Raw genomic sequence first — 22,456 nt, forward strand, 5'->3', positions numbered from 1 at the left:
GTCATTTTCTTGTAAGATTTTCTCTCCAAATCTTCAAATCTCTAAATCTTATAAACATTCTTTTGGTGTCATTTAATGGGATTTTATGAAGAGCAAAACATAATACATACATTCAACATGCCATTATTTGTGGTTTTAGATTTTATTTTACTGCACTAGTAATCTACAATTTCCAATGTTATTCTTGAAAAAGCCTATGCATATCAGATTCTTTCTCTTGTTTCATAGTTGAGAAACCTAACCCCAGGGAGATCAACTGGCCAATCAATAGAGTTTATCAGAGTGGATTTGGGATTTGAACATAGGCCTTTTAAAATATCAGTTCTAAGAATTTCAGAATTTTACAGCATGTAGACCCTAGAAATTATCTCATTAAAATCCTCATAATTTGAACCAAATACCAGAGAAGATAAGAGACATGTACTTGGTCAAACTGCCAGATAAAACTTTGGTCTCTTGACAACCAATCCATATTGTCACAAATTCTTTTCAGGATATTTTCTTCAGTTAGTAAAAAATAGATTTGGAATAGAAAATAGATGTGGCTCCTGTTTTAGAAAGTACATGATATCTGTACTTTGGGGTTCTCATTGAGTCTCTAAACTTAGTAAGCCTGGCTGAATCAATACTGGTGTTAGCCCTTAGCAAAGTTCTGATACAGTCTATTTCCATAGCAAGAAGACACTCAACTAGTTAGATTATTCAGAACCCACACAAATCATAAGGTGGTAGAAGTGATTTCATATGATAGGTTTTGATACCAGAAATATTGCATTAGATATGTGTAATGCAAACTAATGTAACAAAGATAAAACAACTATTAGTGAAAATGCTCAATCATTGTGAAATGAGTAAACTAACTTCAGGCTCAGACATCAAGATAACAAAAATACAAAACTTTCTAAACTTTGTATCATCACCATACTTGGGAAAACACACACACACACACATACACACACATCTCAATACATAAAAAGAACTGCAAATAAGTGGGTAGGTTAATATTAGCTTCAGGAAATATTTACTGTCATGGTATAAAACTTAGAAAATAGGATTTTATAATGAAGTGCTAACTTTAATTATAGCAAAGAGATTAGCAGCATAATAATTAACATGCAAAGCATACGCAAATGGTCCATTATTATGTAAAAGTCAAGCTGAGGTTCAATGCTAAAAATCTGCATATTTAGTGAAAACAAATAAAAAATTATGATTAAGTCACTGTAACCACAGAGTAGCTTCAGAAAATGTCCTAGAGGATTGTAGAAATGGCAGGGAAAGGAATAGGCTTGATGATTTTAATAACAGGAATAACTCTAGCTTCTGGATACAACATGTAAAACAGACCCAAGAAATAAAAAATGACTTCCCAAATTGATTAAACCCTTAAGTTGGGATCTTCTAAGTACAGCATTATTTCTGGTTAATTAACATTAGCCAATTGCATGAGAGAGTTTTTTTGTCCATTTATTAAATTTGTTTTACTCCAAGTGACTTGGAAATTATTTGTGCTGAAAAGAAAATGAAAATGTTAGGAGTCACCCAACCTGTGCCCTGCTGTGAGCCCTGGTTTGGGCACCATGTGAGACTCTAGAGAGATAACCACCAAGTCCAAACTGATGGGAGAGAGATGTGTTTTACCTATCTTGTTGTTCATTGAATAATCTGTTGGCAGTTGCCAAAATACATGTGGGTGCCTAAGCAGGACTGATCTTTCTTTCCTGGATCTGAGATCAAGGTGCTATTTGGTGTGAAGTACAAGCTAGTCAAAGAAAGCTTTCAGGACAATTATAATTCCTTTTATTCCTAGGGTCACTCTCTCTTTGGCCTCTATTATTCATTGGTTGCTATTTGACGTAGTCAAGACAGTTTTCCTTCTCTTTTCTTTTTCTTTCTTTTCTTTTCTTTTCCTTTCTTTCTTGTCCCTCTAGTCAGGAATTCTTATTTGTAATCTTTTTCAAAACCCCTATCAGGGAAACTTCCTGTGTCATTTCTATGATATGAATCTTGTTGCTTACCCACCCAACTTGATATGTTAAAAACCTAAAGCCCCAAAATGATTATATTAGGAGGTGGGGACACTGGGAGTTGCTTAGGTCATGCAGGTAGAGCCCTCATGAATGGATAGCATTTATATAAAAGAGTCCTCAGGGAGCTCCTTGCCCTTGCTCCTTGCCCTTCCACCAGAGGAAGACATGGCAAGAAGTTTGTGATCTGAAAGAGGGCCCTTACCCGACCGTGAGGCACTAACTTTCTGTTGGTTATAAGCTACTCAATCTGTGCTACTTTGTTAGAGCAGCCCAAACTAAGATAGTCATCATAATAGTAGTGATTATGATTAGATAGTAACAAGTCTCTTACTAGTCTGTTACTAGTGCCAGGCACTGAGCTTTGGGCATAACATGTATGTTAGAATTACATCCTAAAATATTAATTAATAGAGCTTACTCCCTTACTCTGCTACCCTCTTCTTTCATACTTGTAACCCAGGGGCTATTTTCCTTCTGTCCATCTTACTTTAAAGGAAAAGAAAAATTAAAAGAAACTGCCAATCTAAGGGGGAAAACAGTTTTCTTTGCAGAAATAGGCTTTTTCTTACATAAAACAGCCTGTCAAAATGAGAGGGGGGAAAAATGATGTGTCATCTATAACCTAAAGGAGAGACTGAATGGTTTGGAGAGACCTCTAAGATGGAACTTTGGTAGGTCATGAATTTCCCCTATCCCTACCAATCTATTTATGGTAAACAATCTTCCACAGGTTGGATGCTTGTAAGCTCTCTCTTAAAGAGATAGTAGGAAATTCAAACATTCTGATAGAAACAAAGCTGAAGAAAGAACCTCATCCCTGACCAAAGGAGCACTAAACTAAACCAGCATATATCCCTGTACGCATGGGTAACATTAGACTCCTTATCATGTATGTAATTAACATACTATATTCATTAGGAAACTGAGATTAAATAACTTGAGTGAGACCAACTATTCAGTCATTTTTGGAGCTGGGATACAAGTCTATGTAGTTTGGCATCAGAGTTTTCATTTATCATAATGTTCTACTGCTTCTAAATATTCACTGCAAAATAATTCAGAATAAGGATTTATCAATATAGTGGCATTCCCTTGCCTCTAAAAAGTATCCGTCTTCTCACAGGATAATGCTGGGCTTCATTTTTTTTTTCTCTATTACATACTTATTTTCTTCATACAGAGATCTGGAAAAAGGGCATTTCTGACAGTGAAAAATAACTTACCCATCCTTATGCAGCTGGGCTTTAGAATGTCAATATCACTTGCAGGTGTTCACATTTCAGATTTGTGGGAAACCTAATACAATTTAGATAAATGGGTTTTTAATTAACAAAAGCTGAATTCCAACCTAAGGGAGAGTACTTGAACCTTAGAATTAGCTGTATAATAAATCTAGTTTTTAAAATGTCAGCCATGCCCACCCGCCTGCATTTCTGATAACTGTGCTATGGTTTCCAAAGAGCTGTCTGTCAATTTGACCTCCTGGTATCAATTGCTGAAGTAAGATTTGCACAAGAACAAAGTAACTTTAGCTTTTATAATCAAGTCAAGCTACTTTGTCTTTTCTTTACTATAACAATAACAACTTACTATTACTATAACAATTTATAGGACTGAGCCTCAAACATGACAATTAAGGCTATAAGAGTCCATGTACAACACACCACTTCCTTCTATCTTTCCTCTTCAAGATACATTCTCAAAAATTCAACCAAAGATTTTAGGAGCCCTCAAGTGCACCCAAGACCCAGAGAAGATCTGTACCCAGAAACATGAAACTTGAGTAACAGACTAGAACTCTAGGGTCCCATAGCACCAAGGTGGAGTTTGGTTTGGCAGCCAACAGAGCTATCACATCTAAGGAAAATGTTGCCAAAGTTTTTGCTTATCTATTAGAGGCCAGACCACTCCCAAAGACAACTTTTCTTTAATCCAGCTCATTCCCTCGTGACTGAGCATTTGACAAAAATGTCTTAGAAGATTCATCTTAACAAAAGTAACAACAACAATAACAAAACCAAGAAGATACTTTAATTGATGTGTATATTACATAAAAATGTATATCCCAAATATAAAATGAAAAATTATAAAACTGTTAGAAGAAAATATGTGAGAAATTCTAGGTGGTCTTAAATCTGGTGATTAGTTTTTGATGCAACACTAAAAGTATAATCCATAAAAGACAAAACATGTAAGCCGGTCTTTAATAAAATGAAAAGCTTACAAAAGATACTACTAAGAGAATTAAAGACAAGCCAAAGACTAGGAGAAAATATTTGCAAAACACATATGATAAAGAACATATCAAAAATATACAAAGAACTCTTCAAACATAAAACTAAGTTAAATCAACAAATAATGAGCACAAGAGTGGAAAAAAATACCTCATCAAAGAATATATAGGGATAGCAAATGAGCACCTGAAAGGATGCTAAACATTTAGGAAAAACATTTTATGTCATTAGGACAATACAAACTAAAACTATAATGACATACCCCTATACATGAAAAGAATAGCTAAAATCCAAACAACTAACATTCTCAAATGCTGGTGAGAATATATAGCAACAGAAACTCTCATTCATTACTGGAGGGAATCAAAAACGATACAGCGGCTTTGGAAGACACTTTGTCAGTTTCTTTCAAAGCCCAACATAATCTTGTGATTCAGCAATCAAACTCTTAAATATTTTCCCAAATAATTAAAAAATACACACACACACACACACACACACACACACACACAATTTTTTATAACAGCTTCATTTATAATCACCAAAGACCGGAAGCAACCAAGATGTCCTTCAACAGGTAAATTGATAAGTTGTTTTATGACCATACAAAGGAATACTACTCAGCAATAAAAAGGAACAAAGTATCAAGTCACACAAACACATGGATGGACCTAAAATGTATATTACTGAAGGAAAGTGAGTCTCAAAGTCTACATATGTATACTTTCAATCATATAACACTATTGCATAGACAATAAGCAGATCAGTGGCTTCTAGGGGTTCATTGGTTATGGGGGAAAAAGAATTACAAGGGATGGGAATTTGGGGGAGAGGCAAAACTGCTCACTATGATGCTATAATGATGGGTATACAAAACTGTGTATTTGTAATAACCTATAGAACTGTACAGCAAAAAGAATGAAATTTTGTGTATGTAAATTTTTAAGTTATTTGAAATATTTAAAAGATACCATACAATGGAATGGAGAATAAATGTATGAAATTTCATGAAAGAGGATGGAATGAAAAGGGCTAACTGAAGTAATTTTAGAAATGTGTGGAGTCTGTGAGACTAAAGGCAAAAGAAACTGCATGTAAGTACTATACCCTAGTTGATTCACACAGCATAACTGATTAACAATTCTGATAATGTTGTGCATGTATTTTGCAATTGACCAATGAAATTCATGGCTTGTATACAGTGGGAGCCAGGTTTTTTATTATTGGAGTAGGAGGTTACACACAGTTATATAAGAACAAAAGCTGGAAGGATTCATGGAGTAATGGAATAGAGTGTGCTTTGTGAAGATTTAGGAAACAGATCAACCAAAAGATAAGAAGGACTTTTTTGCTAGAAGTGTCCTTCATTACTACGGAACATTATGAAATAAAGACAAAGGAAAATGATAGGGCTGGTTTCTATGTTAAAATGATGTTTTTCATTCTTATATTAATTTGGCTATTCTTTAATTCTTTTTTCCTGGTGTCATATAATACAGCCTCAGATGATCCTCCCAAGATGCTTGGGCTTTATGAAGTCCTTAAAATCCCCAAAAGTTCCCCATAAATCTATAGCTATAATTTGCTAGAAGAGATCCTTCCCCAAATTCAAATTACCAGAGTCTGCATCTGTTTTAAGTTGAAATTGATTTGTCTCATTGACTAAATGTTAGAGCACACATTTTACAAAGAAGTTTCTTATCTGGCTTTGTGAACAACATGGATATGTATTCACTATGTCTTCTACTTTTAAGGAATTTAAACGTTATTTTTTCATCAAAGAAATAATTGAAAATCTATGATATGAAAATCAGTGGGATAGATATCATGGTTGTGAAGATAAATAGCACAGTTTTCACTTTAAAAAATGTTAACCAAGTACAGGGAGACATAATAAGGACAACAGAGAAGACCCACTCTGATAGAGAAGGAAGTGATTGCTTTTCATTACCCCCAAGTAGATTGTCTTCCTCAAGGTACAGACATAAAAACAGAGAATCCTGCTAGTAGGCAGGTAGTTTATTTTCAGAAATAGTTACAGGAAAGAGGAGTGGCAGTTCAGGCTGAGGGGAATAGGGAAGAAGGAAAAGCCAACGCCAGAGTACATTCTTTTTTTTTTTTTTTTTTTTAAATTTTTTATTTTTTATAAACAACCAGAGTACATTCTTGAATTGGTCACTACTGATTGCTACTTGGCTGGATTCTCTCTTGACTTTCTGTGGAGCCATGAAGGATATGTCCCAGAACTGCCTGTCTAAAGGACAAAAGAGGTCAGAACTTAATAACAATGACTCTCTCTCTATTCTATCAGTAGTGGCCTATTGGGACACTAATGCTCTCCTACTCCCAGGTTGCACATAAGTGTCCAGATTGTTTCCCACAGGTGTCCTTTGTCAGAGAAGCTTGGGACAGAAAGTAAAAGATCACTCGTACAGCTAATGAAGGTACTGTCAGGTCATATCTGTATAAGGCTCGTTGCTATCCAATGGCTAAAGTAAAAGGTAGACTGAAAGAATGTAAGAGGATGAGAAGGGGGGGTACGATTTTTTTTTTTTTTTAATACAGAAAACCCTTAACATGAGGTAGCATTTGAGCTAGAATTCAGAGATATATTAGGATTTTATACACAAAGTTTAAGAAGATATAATAAGATGAGGAAATTATTTAGAAACATATTTTCAACAGGAATCTGTTAGACAAATACATAAATTTGGGAGAGTAGAGAGTATGTTGATAAAGGGATTATGATAGGTAACTGTAGATACATCTCTTGGATTAAAGAGTGAATGACCGTTAGTACTAAACTCTGGAACATAACTATCATTGTCCAGTGATGGAAGTCATTAGCCTGATCTGGTTATATGCTAACTCCTGGGTCCAGGAGAGCACTGGAAATTCAGATGCATTCTTATGGCAGAAAAGTAGTTCTCTGTAGGAAGGTACTTTGGTTTCAAAATATATCCACAAATCATCTCATACTTCTCCTTTCGAGAGGTAAAGCTTAATTGCCCTGTCCTTAAATGTGGGCTGGATTTAATCACCTGACTCTGAAAAATAGAATATGGTGAACATGAAAGTCACAGCCAGTCACAGTTCCAAGATTAGATCATAAAAGTTATGTAGCTTTCTTCCTGTCATGAGAACATTAGAGCTTTCCTGTGGTCCCTATGGTGAGGAATGAAGGCCTCTGGCTAACAGGCAGCAATGAACTAAGACATCTTGCTAACAGTCATGTGAGTGAGATTCCAAGTAAGTCCTTTAGCTCCAGCAAATCCTCCAGATGAATGCAGCCTAGCTAAAATCTTGATGGCAACCTAATGAGAAATTTTAAGCCAGAAGCACTAATAAGGGCTCCCCAGTTCTTAATACACAGAGTGGTACAATAATAAATGGATCTTGTTTTAAGAGCTAAGTTGGTATTTTGTTAAGAACTAAATTGGTAATTTGTTACTCAGCTATTAAAAACTAATATAGAAGTAATGTCATGCAGACAAAAAAAAAAAAAAGTGTGACTGGTACAGATTATAAAGCCCAAATTTAGGATGAAGGTGATCGACAAAGAAAGAAAATGAAGCCATACAAGAGCTGAATGAAGTCTAGGTTTCTGTGATAACAGTAACAAAGCATGGTAGATAATTAATAGACATTAATAGAATCCTACCACATATCAAAAAATAGAGTATTAAATTTTGTTTTTTCATCATTTAATGGATCATCCGAGAGTTACAGATTCTCAAGGATAACTCATATTACATAAGGGAGTCAGTTTCTGATTTGGCCCCAGGAATACATAGATAATAGGGAAATGATAAAATATGAGCCCTACTTGGTTGGTTCTCTCAATTCAAAAGAAGTTAGTGGAATGTCTGGAGGATACTGGTAGATAATAGACTCCAAATTAAAATCAATTTCACCTTAAGTCTGCAGTTTTCCTTTTAAGTGTGGTGGATCTGATATTTTGAAATATATTAAGGTACCATTATTGGGTTGTGTTTTTTTTTTTTTTTCCTGTAATGGGTTTGTGACTGTTTTACTAGTCTGTCAGAAGCAAGCAATCCCTTTCAGTTTATATGTGAAGAATAATAGTTGGCGCAGCAGGAATGCAAAGGATTAAAGAGTTAAAGCTGTACTCAGTTTATATTATTCAGAATAGTATTGCGATGAAAAGCAATTATTTAGTTATAAGTTTTTCTATAGAGACATGATTTTCTAATATTTTTTTAGTATATAAGCACTAACTTTAATAGACTCCATTCATAGATTTTCTTTCATATTGCACAGAAGATATCTGCTTATGATGATTAGGTCATAAGTCTTACTCTTTTAAGGCATATTAGTTAGTTTCAAGGTCAAAACTCCTTTCTTCTTTATCACTCAGTACCAAAACTTTAAGGTGAGGGCTTTAAAAAATCCATTCTTATAAATTAGATTTTGGAAACACTGTAGCAAATGGCATAATTCCATGGGAATTGTGATGGCAGCTACAAATCCCTGATATAATGCTCTGGATCCACTGTGTTGATGTGGTATAGAAGTACTGGGTCAATGGTGATGGCCAGAGGCATGTTAACAGACTTGAAGCTGTGCATGCACATGGTCTTCTAGGCCTTTATTTGTTGTACTAAGACTCTGGGCCATCAGACACACCTTGGGAGGAAAAGCAGTTGTGCAAAGATTGGCAGGAGATGCCCTGCCAATCTTGCAGTTTCATGACAGAGCTGGTACATATTGGAAATTAGAGGCATAGGACAAGTATCTGTAACCAGAAGTGGGTGCCTTCACAACACATACAGAGTGACATATGATTAGTTGTACTTCACTGGATCAGAGGGTTGACTAGTCTAAGGCCCTCCACAGCCAAGATCATAGAGGATGCATGGGACACTGTTAGAAGATGGAGAAGGGGCAGCAAAATATCCTCCAGACTGTGAAGTCACTTTGAGACCAAAAAATGAATCAAGCCACTCCATACTGTTTACATAGAGTTTTGTTCAGGATAACTTACTGATGGGTGGTTGGGTAGATAACAATCAGGGCATACACAGCTATTCTTCACAAAGTCTAGACCTAAATACCCAGATTTTATAGAGCAAGGGGCATTATGGTGAAGTCGAAGGATAGTTATCTAAAGTAGAACCATCTGTGTGCCAGAAGGGATGAAACTATGTTCTCTCTATTAGTTATCTAAAGTTTAGGGAAGATCAGATCAAGCCTTCCTGAATTATGGTCAAGCATACATTAACCTCCAAGGGGCCTAGAACATTTAGCCCCAAGGGAGGTCATCCCTGGGACATGAACAAGATGGAGTCAGTATTGTGAACCCTTCTACATATAACATGTGGGTTACAGCCTGAATCTCTTCTGTTGACATGAGAGTGCATAAATGGGTGCCTTCTCTCAATAGGAAAAAGATATTCAGTCATCTGAAAGAAAACCTTTTATCTAAAGAAATGGAGTTAAAGAGTTATTTGACATTATTGACTCAAACAGATTATTAGACTAGGTAAATTTGGTTTTCTTTCTATTAGCTGTCCAAAGGGGGTGGAGGTTTCTGAGGAAGAACAGATCAGGTAGAAAAAATAATAGGTCTGTGCAACTCTTTTTTTCCTTTGAACTGCAATGGAAGTGAATATGTTACCCTGCCAAATTTATCTCCTTGTGAGTGTGATTATGTCCCAAATTTTTCTGACTCTAGGAAACCATAGATTAAAAAAATATGCTCATCTATATATATTTTAGTTACATTATTTTGTACTAAAATGAGAACAGGCAACATGGGCATGATTTAATTTTTGAACCAGAATCCTAGTACTATCATTATGTAGATATGACCTCATGAGTTTTCAGACTTGCTGACTGTTGTGATTTTATAACATTTACTGTGTCTATATTACATGAACATAAGAGACTGTCTTTCTTAATGGGAGATGTCTGTAATTTTTTCCAGTTTAAATGTGTTCTTATGAGTGTATAGCATTATTTACCACTTCCGGAATGCATATCCACTGAGATAATTTATTTTTATGACAACAATTTCCATGCATTGCGGCATGTTGTGTTTTCAGTTAGCTTGCACTTTCTGAGACATAGATAAATCAACTTTAATCCCTTTTTAAGGCCTATTTTTTTTTTTTGTGGGTTTTTTTTTTTTTTTTTTTTTTTAGTTTTTGTAATAGCTATTAAAGAATTCCTTAGAAACAAATTAGCTTTCCTAAGGCTGTGTACATTCAGCCTATTAAAATTTGCAACAAAAGTTTATAATGAAAACCACTCAGATAATTCAAAGATGAGGCACTGTTACAGAATGAAAATAACCCCTTAGCTCCTAATGTGGTTTATTATGTGAGCAGGGCCACTAAGAGAGACAGAAATAAATAAATAAATAAATAAATAAGTGATTACTTCTGTTAATGTCAGCTGCCTGATATTAGCTCATCTCTCATCTATTCTTTAGTTAAATTAAACTACTTTTCTTTATTTGCCAAATCCTTGAAACCCACAGTGTTATCATTGTTTCTTCTGAAAAACATTCTATTCCTATGATTTCTCCAGCATTCTACCAAACACAATTTCCTATCTTTATATACAATTCCTATCTTCAACCTCCCATTCATTCTTACTAAATCTTCTCAACATCAGCATTACATTAACTTCTGTTCTCTCCATCACTCCGTTTGTTTGCATTACCAGTAAGCTAGTACCACTTTAAAAAAAAAAATTATTATAGTAAGAGCACTTAACATGAAATCTACCCTTTAAATTTTTAAGTGTACAGTAGGTACAATATTACAACAATAGCTAATGTGTTATATAGCAGATCTCTAGAATATAATCATCTCATATAATGGCAAATTTATGCCCAGTGAAGAGCAACCTCACATCTCCCATTCCCCCAATCTTTGACAACTATCATTCTACTCTCTGCTTCTTTGTGTTTGACCAGTTTAGACATCTTATACAATTTGCTAAGTAAAATAAGCTAATCAGAGAAAGACAAACACTTTTCATCTTTTTCAAGATGGACTAGCAACCTACTTTAATGGAAGTTGAGACCAACTGGCATATTCAACTTTTCTCTCCCATGACTTAAACAAATATATTGCAAATTAAATTCCTTTAACCCCTTTTCTTTCTAATCCGTTTCCTTTCAAAGTCCTTCACAATTTTTTCTATCAATCATATCTATTTTGTTGTGTATCGTCAACTTCTCCCATTCAACTGAAAATGCTCAAGTCTTCGCACTCGAAAAAAAAAAAAAATTGTTCCTCCAATATCAAGCTGCAACATCTATGTCTTTGCTGCCCATTCAACCACTCAGTCCTAAACAATTTACATTCTGTCCTCTATCCTTGTTACTCTATTCTGTTGTGAATTCCATAGCTTACATTTTGTAATCCCTTTATCTTTCATCACACTATGATTAATTGTAGATATTCTTCAGAATGCCTTTCTTGAAATGCTTTTCTTTCTCCCTGTTATGGGCTGATTGTGTTCTCTCTCTCTCTCCCTCTCTATACATACATATATATATATATATATATATATATATATGTATGTATAGAGAGAGAGAGTCTTAGCCCCCAGTACCTCAGAATGTGTCTATATTTGAAGATAGGGCCTTTAAAGAAGTAATTAAGAAAAAAATGAGGTGGTTAGAGTAGGCCCTAATCCAATCTGACTGGTATTCTTATAAGAAGAGAATATTAGGACATAGAGACACATCAGGGATCTTCCTTCACAGAGAAAAGACCCTGAATGACACAGTGAAAAGGCAGTCACCTGTAAACCAAGGAGAGAGGCCTCAGAAGAAGCCAAACTTGCTGATATCTGGCTCTTGGATTTGCCCCCAAAATGTTAAGAAAACAGGTTTCTGTTATTTAAACCACCCAGCCTATGGTATTTTTTTTTTTTATAGCAGGCTAAGGGTACTATACCTAATTATTGTGTGTGTGTGTGTGTGTGTGTGTGTGTGTGTGTGTGTTTGTGAACATGTATTCCTCATACCTCTACCAATTTTCTGATAATAGCTGGGTGTCCTACTCAACTCAGTTCTGACACTACCTTCCTAGAGATAACATCATATTCCACAAGTTAAGGACTCAGTCTTACAAGAGTGCCCTGCTACCCTATGCTCAATTCAGATTCCAGTTTTAAGTCCATGCTGTCATCTGAGTTTCTGAACCATTGGCTACAGATTGGAAAGTTCCATGACCCCTCCTTGGCTTTGATTCACATGGTAGGGCAGCTCACAGAAGGTAGAGAAACACTTTAATTACTAGATAACAGATCATTACAAAGCAATATAATTCAGGGGCAGATGAGAGAGATGCATAGAGCAAAGCATGGGGAAAGCATGTGGAGTTACATGCTTTGCCACTGTCCCCGAATCTCCTCATGTTCACCAACCTAAAAGGTCTTCAAACCCACCCTTTTGGGTTTTTATGGAGGCTTTGTTACATAGGCATCCTTGATTAAACCACTGGCCATTGGTAACTGAACTCTATCTCCAGCCCCTCTCCCTTCCCAGGATGTTTTTTGGGGAGTGGAAGTGAAAGTTCCAATCCCCCCCCAAAAAATTTCTAATCCTCCAGTCACAGGTTCGTTCTCCTGTCAACCAGCCCTCTTCCTCAGGTGTGTTCCAAAGCCACCTTACTCCCATCACTTAGGGAAATACTAAGGGATTTAGGAGCTCTGCTGGAAGGTGTCAAAAAACATATATATAGTTCCTATTATGATCACAATATCACACTGCCCTAGCAAGTATGATAATTTACCCATCGAACACTAGAAATCTCACTTCTCACCCTTCATTTATACTGACGAGCTTGTCTTCCATTTCCCTCATCCAAATTTCCAATTTACTTCAAATTTTCTCCTAAACTTTATTTTATATTCATTAATGTCAACTTCTTCATTAATTACCTTGTAAATGTCTCTGGTCAGATCAAAGCAAATCACTTTAAATTCTACATATTCAATTTCAACAGCTCACATAAAATATGTCTCTTTATTCTGTTATCAGCTGCACAACTTCACCTCATTGCTACACCAGCACTTCCAGTTCAATAAAAGCAAAATCAGAACCATTTCCACATGTTCAAGATATTGCATACTTTTTGTATCCTTGTCTATTATATACATGTTCCATATACTATTAATGGTGCCACCATTTTCCTTCCTTTTAATCCTTGAATCTCTAGCCTTTATGTTATCCCTCTACAGCATTTCTCAATTTCTTTCTTTCTTTCTTTCTTTCTTTTTTTTTCTTCCCCCATGTTGCCATCACTGGAGTTCAGGTCATGATTACTAATAATGGAAAACTTCAGTCTCACTAGCTGAATTCAAGACCTTTGTATTCTACCCCCCCCCCCCCAAGAAAAAGAGGCACCAATGGGAGTCATGGTGAAGAACATTATGAGGCCATGGTGGTAAGAGCATTTGTTAGGAGGATTAAAGTGGTTCAGAACTCTTACTTTTATAAAACATATCCCTTTTCCTTTGGACTCATGTGTATATGTATCCTATGTTTCTTTCTATCTTTTTCCTCTTATTCTCTTTCCTCTTGTAAGAAGATAATTATATCTCCACTTCCCTTTTTGTAAAGTTTGTCCCCACCCCCACATCTAACATTAGAAAATGAAGCAGGAGCAAGAAGGAGCTCCATGAAGAGAAGTAATATAGGCTAAACTGTGTAAAGGGTTTTTTACTATAGAATATATTCTCTACTGAATGTTCAGTAAGCTATCTCTGCTCTGGCTGGTCAGAAAGCAAATAAATTCAGTCCCTTTAAAAATTCTATTTGGTAATTTTTCCAGTGAATAGCTCCCAGAAGTTGGCCTATTCCAGTAATTGTTTTTTGATGGCCTCTTAGAGTCTGATCACATGGGATAGCTCAACACTTGAAGATCAATGGAACCCCTGTTCCATTTTAGTGCATGTTTTTTGTGTTGCTCCCTTGACTACAATACTGCCCTAAAAATTCCAGCTGCCTTAGCTTCCCTGATCTCTGCTTGGTAACTACTAACTGAGCAAAAATGTTATCCTTACATAGAGTCTCTCTCTCCCTGCTCCATAATCTGGAACATTCATCCAGGCAGAAAGCTGAAATGATTGTAAGGCTCAGCATGTTTTCTCCCTTTTTTAAGAACAGTCAGTTCTGGAAACAATTGTTTTAAATAAGTTATTTGTACATATTTATCTAGTTCTTTACATTGGAAGAGAGGGAGAGAGCACACACAAGGGGGGATGCAGAGGGAGAGGGAGTAGTAGATTTCCCCACTGAGCAGAGCCTGACATGGGGCTGGATCCCAGGATCCTGGGGTCATGACTTGAGCCAAAGGCAGATGCGTAGCTGACTAAACCACCCAGGTATTTTTTTTTTTTTAATTGAAGCTCATATGATTTTTATTCCCACTTTACATATAATGAACCTAAAAGACAGATAATTAAGATAATTTGCCTCAAATCACATAGGTATTGAATACTGAGCCAGAATTCAGATATGGATATCTGTGACAAGGCCTATTATCAATTGATGGTACTATGCCTCCCCTCATGGACAAATAGGATATTTGAAATTCCTTCAGGCTTTAGAAAATCCAAATATTAACTGTGGTATTGGTAGTAGCAGCATCAGCATCAACAATAATCATCATTTTGGGGGGGAAATAAAGGCAATATTTATATACACATTATAATATATCATTTACAAAGTAATTTCATGTTTATCATTGATCCTTACAACACTTCTAAATTTCCTCACTTTTCTTTCATTATCTCCCCTGCTCCAATTGTGCTGGGAGAAAAATCTGTAACCTTTGCTATGTTTCTAAGAGGAGGTGTGCATGCTCTAACTTATGTGACAGGCGATGGTCAGGTGAAATGAGAAAGGAATGATCAATCAGTGAATAAAGATTTTTTACATTTTTTGAAACTACTCATTGGTATTACTTAAAAATCTTTAAAGATTTTTTTTTAAAGGTCCTTGTGTAGCCCAGTTGGAAGAGAAAGTGACTCTTGATCTTGGAGTTGTGAGCTCGAGTCCCACATTAGGTATAGAGATTACTTAAAAATAAAATCCTTTGGGGGTTATTGGGGTGACTCAGTGGGTTAAGCCTCTGCCTTCAGCTCAGATAATGATCTCAGGGTCCTGAGATCGAGTCCTGCCTTGGGCTCTCTGCTTGGCGGGGAGCCTACTTCCTCCTCTCTCTCTCTGCCTGTCTCTCTCTCTACTTGTGATTTCTCTCTGTCAAATAAATAAATAAAATCTTAAAAATAAAATAAAGTAAATTCTTTAAAAGAGAGAGAGAGAGAGAAAGGAGCAAGATGGCAGAGGAGTAGGAGACCTACATTTTGTCTGGTCCCAGGAATTCAGCTAGGGAGTTATCAAACTATCCTGAACACCTACAAATGCAACAGGATATCAAAGAAAAAAACAGCAGTAATTCTAGGAACAAAAAAGTGACAACTTTCTGGGAGGTAGGACCATGTAGAGAAGTGAATCTGAGGTGATATAGGAAAAGACAGACCTGGGGGAAGGGGCTGGCTGCTGGCAAGCAGTAGAACAGTGGAGTGCAAAATTGGAACTATTAGAAGTCTGATCAACTGAGGGACGTCACTCCAGAGGCAAAGCAGGGTGTGGAGCCCTCATGGGGACAGCGTGGTCTCACAGGACCCACAAGGTCACAAAAAGACCAAGGGTGTCCAAGTGTGGCAGAATTCCCAGGTATTGGAATAGGGAAGCTTGCTGCAGAGACAGAACTGAGGAGTGGGCTTTCAACTCAGGGTTGACATAAACCATAATCCCCAGCACAGTCAGACCACTGCTTTTTGAGCAGGGACCCCACAAGATGGTGAATCTGAGGAGATTCCCCCACCATGCCCCGCCACCACCATCACCATTCTTCCACTGGGAGGAGTGGTGCAGGAGTGCACTGCAAGAATCTGCTGGGTTTGGAGACTCCAAAAGCTGCTGTGTGCCAGAGACAAAAAATGCTCATACACTGGGTGAGCATGGAGTGTGGCCGGAGACCAGGGACTGCTTTTCTCTGAGGGTGCACTGAGGAGTGGGGACCTGAGCTCTCATCTCCTCTCAGTGGGAGATTAGGAGTCTGCTGTCTTCATTGTCCTACTCCAAAGCTATACAGAAAGTGTTCGAGGAACGAAAGCTATTTAGAGCAAATCCAAGCAGATTACTTAGCCTGGCCCCTGGTGAGGAGTGGTACAAATCTGCCTCAGTGGTGCAAACCCACAAAGACATTTGAGAACCACTGCAACAACCCCCCCCCCCCCCAAGAAGATCAGCAAGAACATTTAGCCAAGACCAAGTTCACCACCAATCAATGAGAATTACAGAACATCAGAGTGAGGGAAATGCAGCACATAGAATTCATGGCTTTTTCCCATGATTCTTTAGTCATTCAAAGTTAATTTTTAAATTTTTTTATTCTATTTTTTAAACATTTTCCTCTTTCCTATTTTAACCTATTTTAACTTATCAAAAGAAAAAAATTTTTTAAATTTTCACTGTCACAGTCATATTCTATCCCTTCATTGTATTTAACCTTATCTTTTGTATACATAAAAATTTTTCTTTCTTTAAAAGTTTGAGATACAATTTCTTCTAACAGATCAAAATATACCCTAAATCTAGCATATGGCTCTGTTCTAGTCTCCAGCCTGATCACATTCTCTCCTTTTTTTTTTCTTTTTCAACCAACTTCTTATCATATCAATTCCTTTTTTAGAATCTTCTTTAATTTTCATCTTTATAATAATATTCTAACCCTTCATCGTGTTTACCATTATTTTTGTATATATGTAGGTTTTTATTTCTTTAAAATTTGGGGAGGCAGTTTCTTCTAGCAGACCAAAATAGGCCCAATATCACATGTGTGGCTCTGTTCTATTAGCCAATCTAATCATTATATATATATATATATATATATATATATATATTCCTCCTTTCTCCCCCTGGCTTTGGGTCTCTTCTGATTTAGTTAGTGTATATTTTTCTGGGGTCATTGCTACCCTTTTAGTATTTTGTTCTCTCACTCATCTATTTTTTTATGGATAAAAGGACAAGTTGGAAAAGAGCAAATCCAAGCAGATTACTTAGCCTGGCCCCTGGCGAGGAGTGGTACAAATCTGCCTCAGTGGTGCAAACCCACAAAGACATTTGAGAACCACTGCAACAAACCCCTCCCCCAAGAAGATCAGCAAGAACATTTAGCCAAGACCAAGTTCACCACCAATCAATGAGAATTACAGAACTCATCTCAAAAATAAAGAACAAGAGGCAATACTGATGGCTAGAGACCTAATCAATACTACTGGACCACAGGGGAAAATTCAAGAGATAAGTGATACCATAAGATGAAACAGTATTAGAATAATTAGAATCCCAGAAGAAGAAGAAACAGAGAGGAGGACAAAAGGTATACTGGAGCAAATTATAGCAGAGAACTTCCCTAATTTGTGGAAGGGAGCATGCATCAAAATCCAGGAGGCACAGAGAATCCCCCTCAAAATCAATAAAAATAGGTCATGAACCTATCATCTAATAGAAAAGCTTACAAGTCTCAGTGACAAGGAGAAAATCCTGAAAGCAGCTTGGGACAAGAAGTCAATAACATAGAATGGTAGAAATATTAGATTGGCAGCAGCCCTATCCACAGAGACCTGGCTTGCCTGAAAGGATAATCATGATATAGTCATAGCATGAAGTGACAAAAGTACACAGCCAAGAATACTACATCCAGCTAGGCTGTTGTTGAAAATAGAAGGAGGGATAAAAGCTTCCAGGACCAAAAAAAAAAAAAAAAAAAAAACCTAGAAGAATTTCAAAAACCAAACCAGCCCTATAAGATATATTGAAAGGGGTCCTCTAAGCAAAGAGAGAGCTTAAAAGTAATAGGCCAGAAAGGAACAGCAGAAATAGTCACCTTACAGGCAATACAATGGCACTACATTAATATCTTTCAAGAGTTACCCTGAATGTAAATGGGTTAAATGCTCCAATCAAAAGACACAGGGTATCAGAATAGATAAAAAAACAAAACAAAACAAAACAAACAAACAAAAAAAACCCAAGATCCATCAATATATTGTCTACAAGAAACTCATTTTAGGCCCAAAGAAACCTGCATATTTAAAGTGAGGGGATGGAAAACCATTTTTGATGCTGATGATCATCAAAAGAAAGCTGGGGTGATAATCCTTATATCAGGTAAATTAGATTTTAATCCAAAGACTAAAATAAGAAATGAGGAAGGATACTATATCATACTTAAAGGGTCTGTCCAACAAGAATATCTACAGTTGTAAATATCTATGCCCCTAATATGGGACAGCCAATTATATAAACCAATTAATAACAAAATCAAAGATACACACTGATAATAACACAATAATAGTAGAGTACTATAACACCCCCCTCACTGGAATGTACAGAACATCCAAGCAAAAGATCAACAGGGAAATAAAGGCTTTAAATGACATGCTGGGCCAGATGGACATCACAGATATATTCAGAACATTCCATCCCAAAGCAACAGAATACACATTCTTCTCTAGTACACACAGAACATTCTCCAGAGTAGATCACATCCTAGGTCACAAATCAGGTCTCAACTGGTACCAAAAGATTGGGATCATTCCATACACATTTTCAACTATAATGCTTTGAAACTAGAACTCAACCACAAGAGCAAAGTTGCAAAGAGCTCAAATACATGGAAGTTAAAGAGCATCCTATTAAAGAATGAATGGGTCAACCAGGAAATTAAAGAAGAATTTTAAAAAATCATGGAAACAAATGAAAATGAAAACACAACTGTTCAAAATCTTTGGGATACAGCAAAGGCAGTCCTGATAGGAAAGTATATAGCAATACAAGCCTTTCTCAAGGAAAAAAAAAAGTCTCAAATACACAACCTAACCTTATACCTAAAGAAGGTGGAGAAACAGTAGCAAATAAAGCCTAACCCAGCAGGAGAAGAGAAATAATAAAGATCAAAGCAGAAATCAATAAAATAAAAAAACAAAAGAACAGTAGAATAGATCAACAAAACTAGAAGCTGGTTCTTTGAAAGAATTAATAAGATTGATAAATCCCTGGCCAGACTTAATCAAAAAGAAGAGAGAAATGATCCAAACTAATAAAATCATGAATGCAAGAGGAGAGATCACAACCAACACCAGAAATACAAACATTTATAAGAATATTTTATGAGCAACTACACACCAGCAAATTTGACAATCTGGAAGAAAAGGATGCATTCCTAGAGATGTATAAACTACCAAAACTGAACCAGGAAGAAATAGAAAACATGAACAGACCCATAACCAGTAAGGAGATTGAAGCAGTCATCAAAAATATCCTGACAAACAAGAGCCTAGGGCCAGACAATTTCCCAGGGGAATTCTACCAATCATTTAAATACAAATTAATACCTGTTCTCCTGAAACTGTTCCAAAAAAGTAGAAATTGGAAAAAAAAAAAAAAACAAAAAACCTTCCAAACTCATTTTATGAGTCCAGCATTACTTTGATCCCCAAACCAGGCAAAGATCCCATCAAGAAGGAGAATTACAGACCAATACTTCTGATCAACATGGATGCAAAAATTCTCACCAAAATACTAGCCAATAGGAATCAACAGTACTTTATTCACCATGACCAAGTGGGTTTTATTCCTGGGCTGCAAGTTTGGTTCAACATCCATAAATCAATCAATATGATACAATACATTAATAAAAGAAAGAATAAGGACCATATGATACTCCCAATAGATGCTAAAAAAAACAAAAACAAAAACCATTTGACTAAGTACAGCATCCTTTCTTGATCAAAATTCTTCACAGTGTAGGGTTAGAGAATAAATACCTCAATATTATAAAAGCCATCTATGAAAAACCCACAGCAAATATCATTCTCAATGGGGAAAAGCTGAGAGCTTTCCCCCCAAGGTCAGAAACATGGCAGGGCTGTCCACTATAACCACTGCTATTCAACACTGCTATTCAGACAACAAAAAGAAATAAAAGGCATCCAAATCAGCAAAGAAGAAGTCAAACTCTCACTCTTTGCAGACGATATGATATTTTATGTGGAAATCCCGAAAGACTTCACTCCAAAACTGCTAGAACTCATACAGGAATTCAGTAAAGTGTCAGGATATAAAATTGATGCACAGAAATCAGTTACATTTCCGTATACCAATAACAAGATGGAAGACAGAGAAATCAAGGAGTCAATCCAATTTACAACTGCACCCCAAACCATAAGATACTTAGGGATAAATCTATCCAAAGAGGCAAAAAATCTAGACTCAGAAAACTACAAAGTACTCATGAAAGAAATGATGGAGACACAAAGAAATGGAAAAACATTCCATGCTCATGGATTGGAAGAACAAATATTGTGAAAATGTCTACGCTACCTAGAGTAATCTATACATTTAGTGAAATTCCTATCAAAATACCATCAACTTTTTTCAAAGAAATGGAACAAATAATCCTAAAATTTATATGGAACCAGAAAAGACCCTGCATACCCAGAGGAAATGTTGAAAAAGAAACCAAAGTTGATGGCATCACAATTCCAGACCTCAGGCTCTATCACAAAACTGTAATCATTAGTATAGCATAGTACTGGCACAAAAATAGACTCATAGATCAATGGAAGAGAACAGAGGCTCAGAAATGGACCATCAACTCTATGATCAACTAATTTTCGACAAAGCAGGAAAGAATATCCAATGAAAAAAAAGACAGTCTCTTCAACAAATGGTGCTGGGAAAATTGGACAGTCACATGCAGAGGAATGAAACTGGACCATTTCTTTATACCACACACAAAAATAGACTCAAAATGGATGAAAGACCTCAATGTGAGACAGGAATTCATCAAAACCCTAGAGGAGAACACAGGTAGCCACTCTTTGACCTCAGCTGCAGCAGCTTCTTCCTAGAAACATTGCCAAAGATAAAAAGTTTTGCACAGGAAAGGAAACAGTCAACAAAACCAAAAGGCAACGGACAGAATTGGAAAAGATATTTGCAAATGACCTATCAGATGAAGGGCTAGTATCCAAAAACTATAAATAACTTATCAAACTCAACACCCAAAGAACAAGTAATCCAATCAAGATATGGGCAGAAGAAATGAATAGACATTTCTGTGAAGAAATGGAACAAATAATCCTAAAATGGCCCACAGACACATGAAAATGTGCTCAACATCACTCGGCATCAGGGAGATACAAATCAAAACCACAGTGAGATACCACATTTCACCAGTCTGAATAACTAAAATTAACAAGTCAGGAAACAACATATATTGGCAAGGATGCAGAGAAAGGGGAACCCTCCTACACTGTTGGTGCGAGTGCAAGCTGGTGCAGCCATTCTGGAAAACAGATGGAGGGTCCTCAAAAACTTGAAAATAGAGCTACCCTATAACATAGCAATTACACTACTGGGTATTTACCCTAAAGATACAAATGTAGTGATCTGAAGGGGGCATGTGCACCCAAATGTTTATAGCTGCAATGTCCACAATAGCCAAACTCTGCGTATCAATAGATGAATGGATAAAGAAGATGTGACTTATATATACAATAGAGTACTATGTCACCATCAAAAAATGAAATATTGCCATTTGCAACAATGTGGATGGAACTAGAGGGTATTATGCTGAGTGAAATAAGTCAATCAGAGAAAGACAATTATCTTATGATCTCTCTGATATGAGGAATATGAGAGGCAGGGTGGGGGTGGGGGGAAGGAAGAGAAAAATGAGACAAGGTGGGACTGGGGAGGGAGACAAAAAATAAGAGACTCTCAATCTCAGGAAACAAACTGAGGGTTGCTGGGGTGGGTAGGGGAGGGAAAGTGTGGCAGGGTGATGGACAATAGGGAGGGTATGTGCAATGGTGAGTGCTATGAACTGTGTAAGACAGATGATTCACACACCTGACTCTGAAACAAATACGGTATATGTTAATAACTAAAAAGAAAGAAAAAAAGATAAACAAACAAACCCTATTCATTGGCAGCAGAGTATTCTCCTATATATCTCTGAGGGTAGAAGTAGTCTAGATCAAAATGTTCTGCTTTAAGGTTATTTGATAGATCTAAAACTTGGTCATTGGGTGGATTTTACAGATTAATAGAATTTTATGTTTTGAAAG

The sequence above is a fragment of the Mustela nigripes genome, chromosome 5 (genome assembly GCF_022355385.1).
Source record: "Mustela nigripes isolate SB6536 chromosome 5, MUSNIG.SB6536, whole genome shotgun sequence".
Taxonomy (NCBI): Eukaryota; Metazoa; Chordata; class Mammalia; order Carnivora; family Mustelidae; genus Mustela; species Mustela nigripes.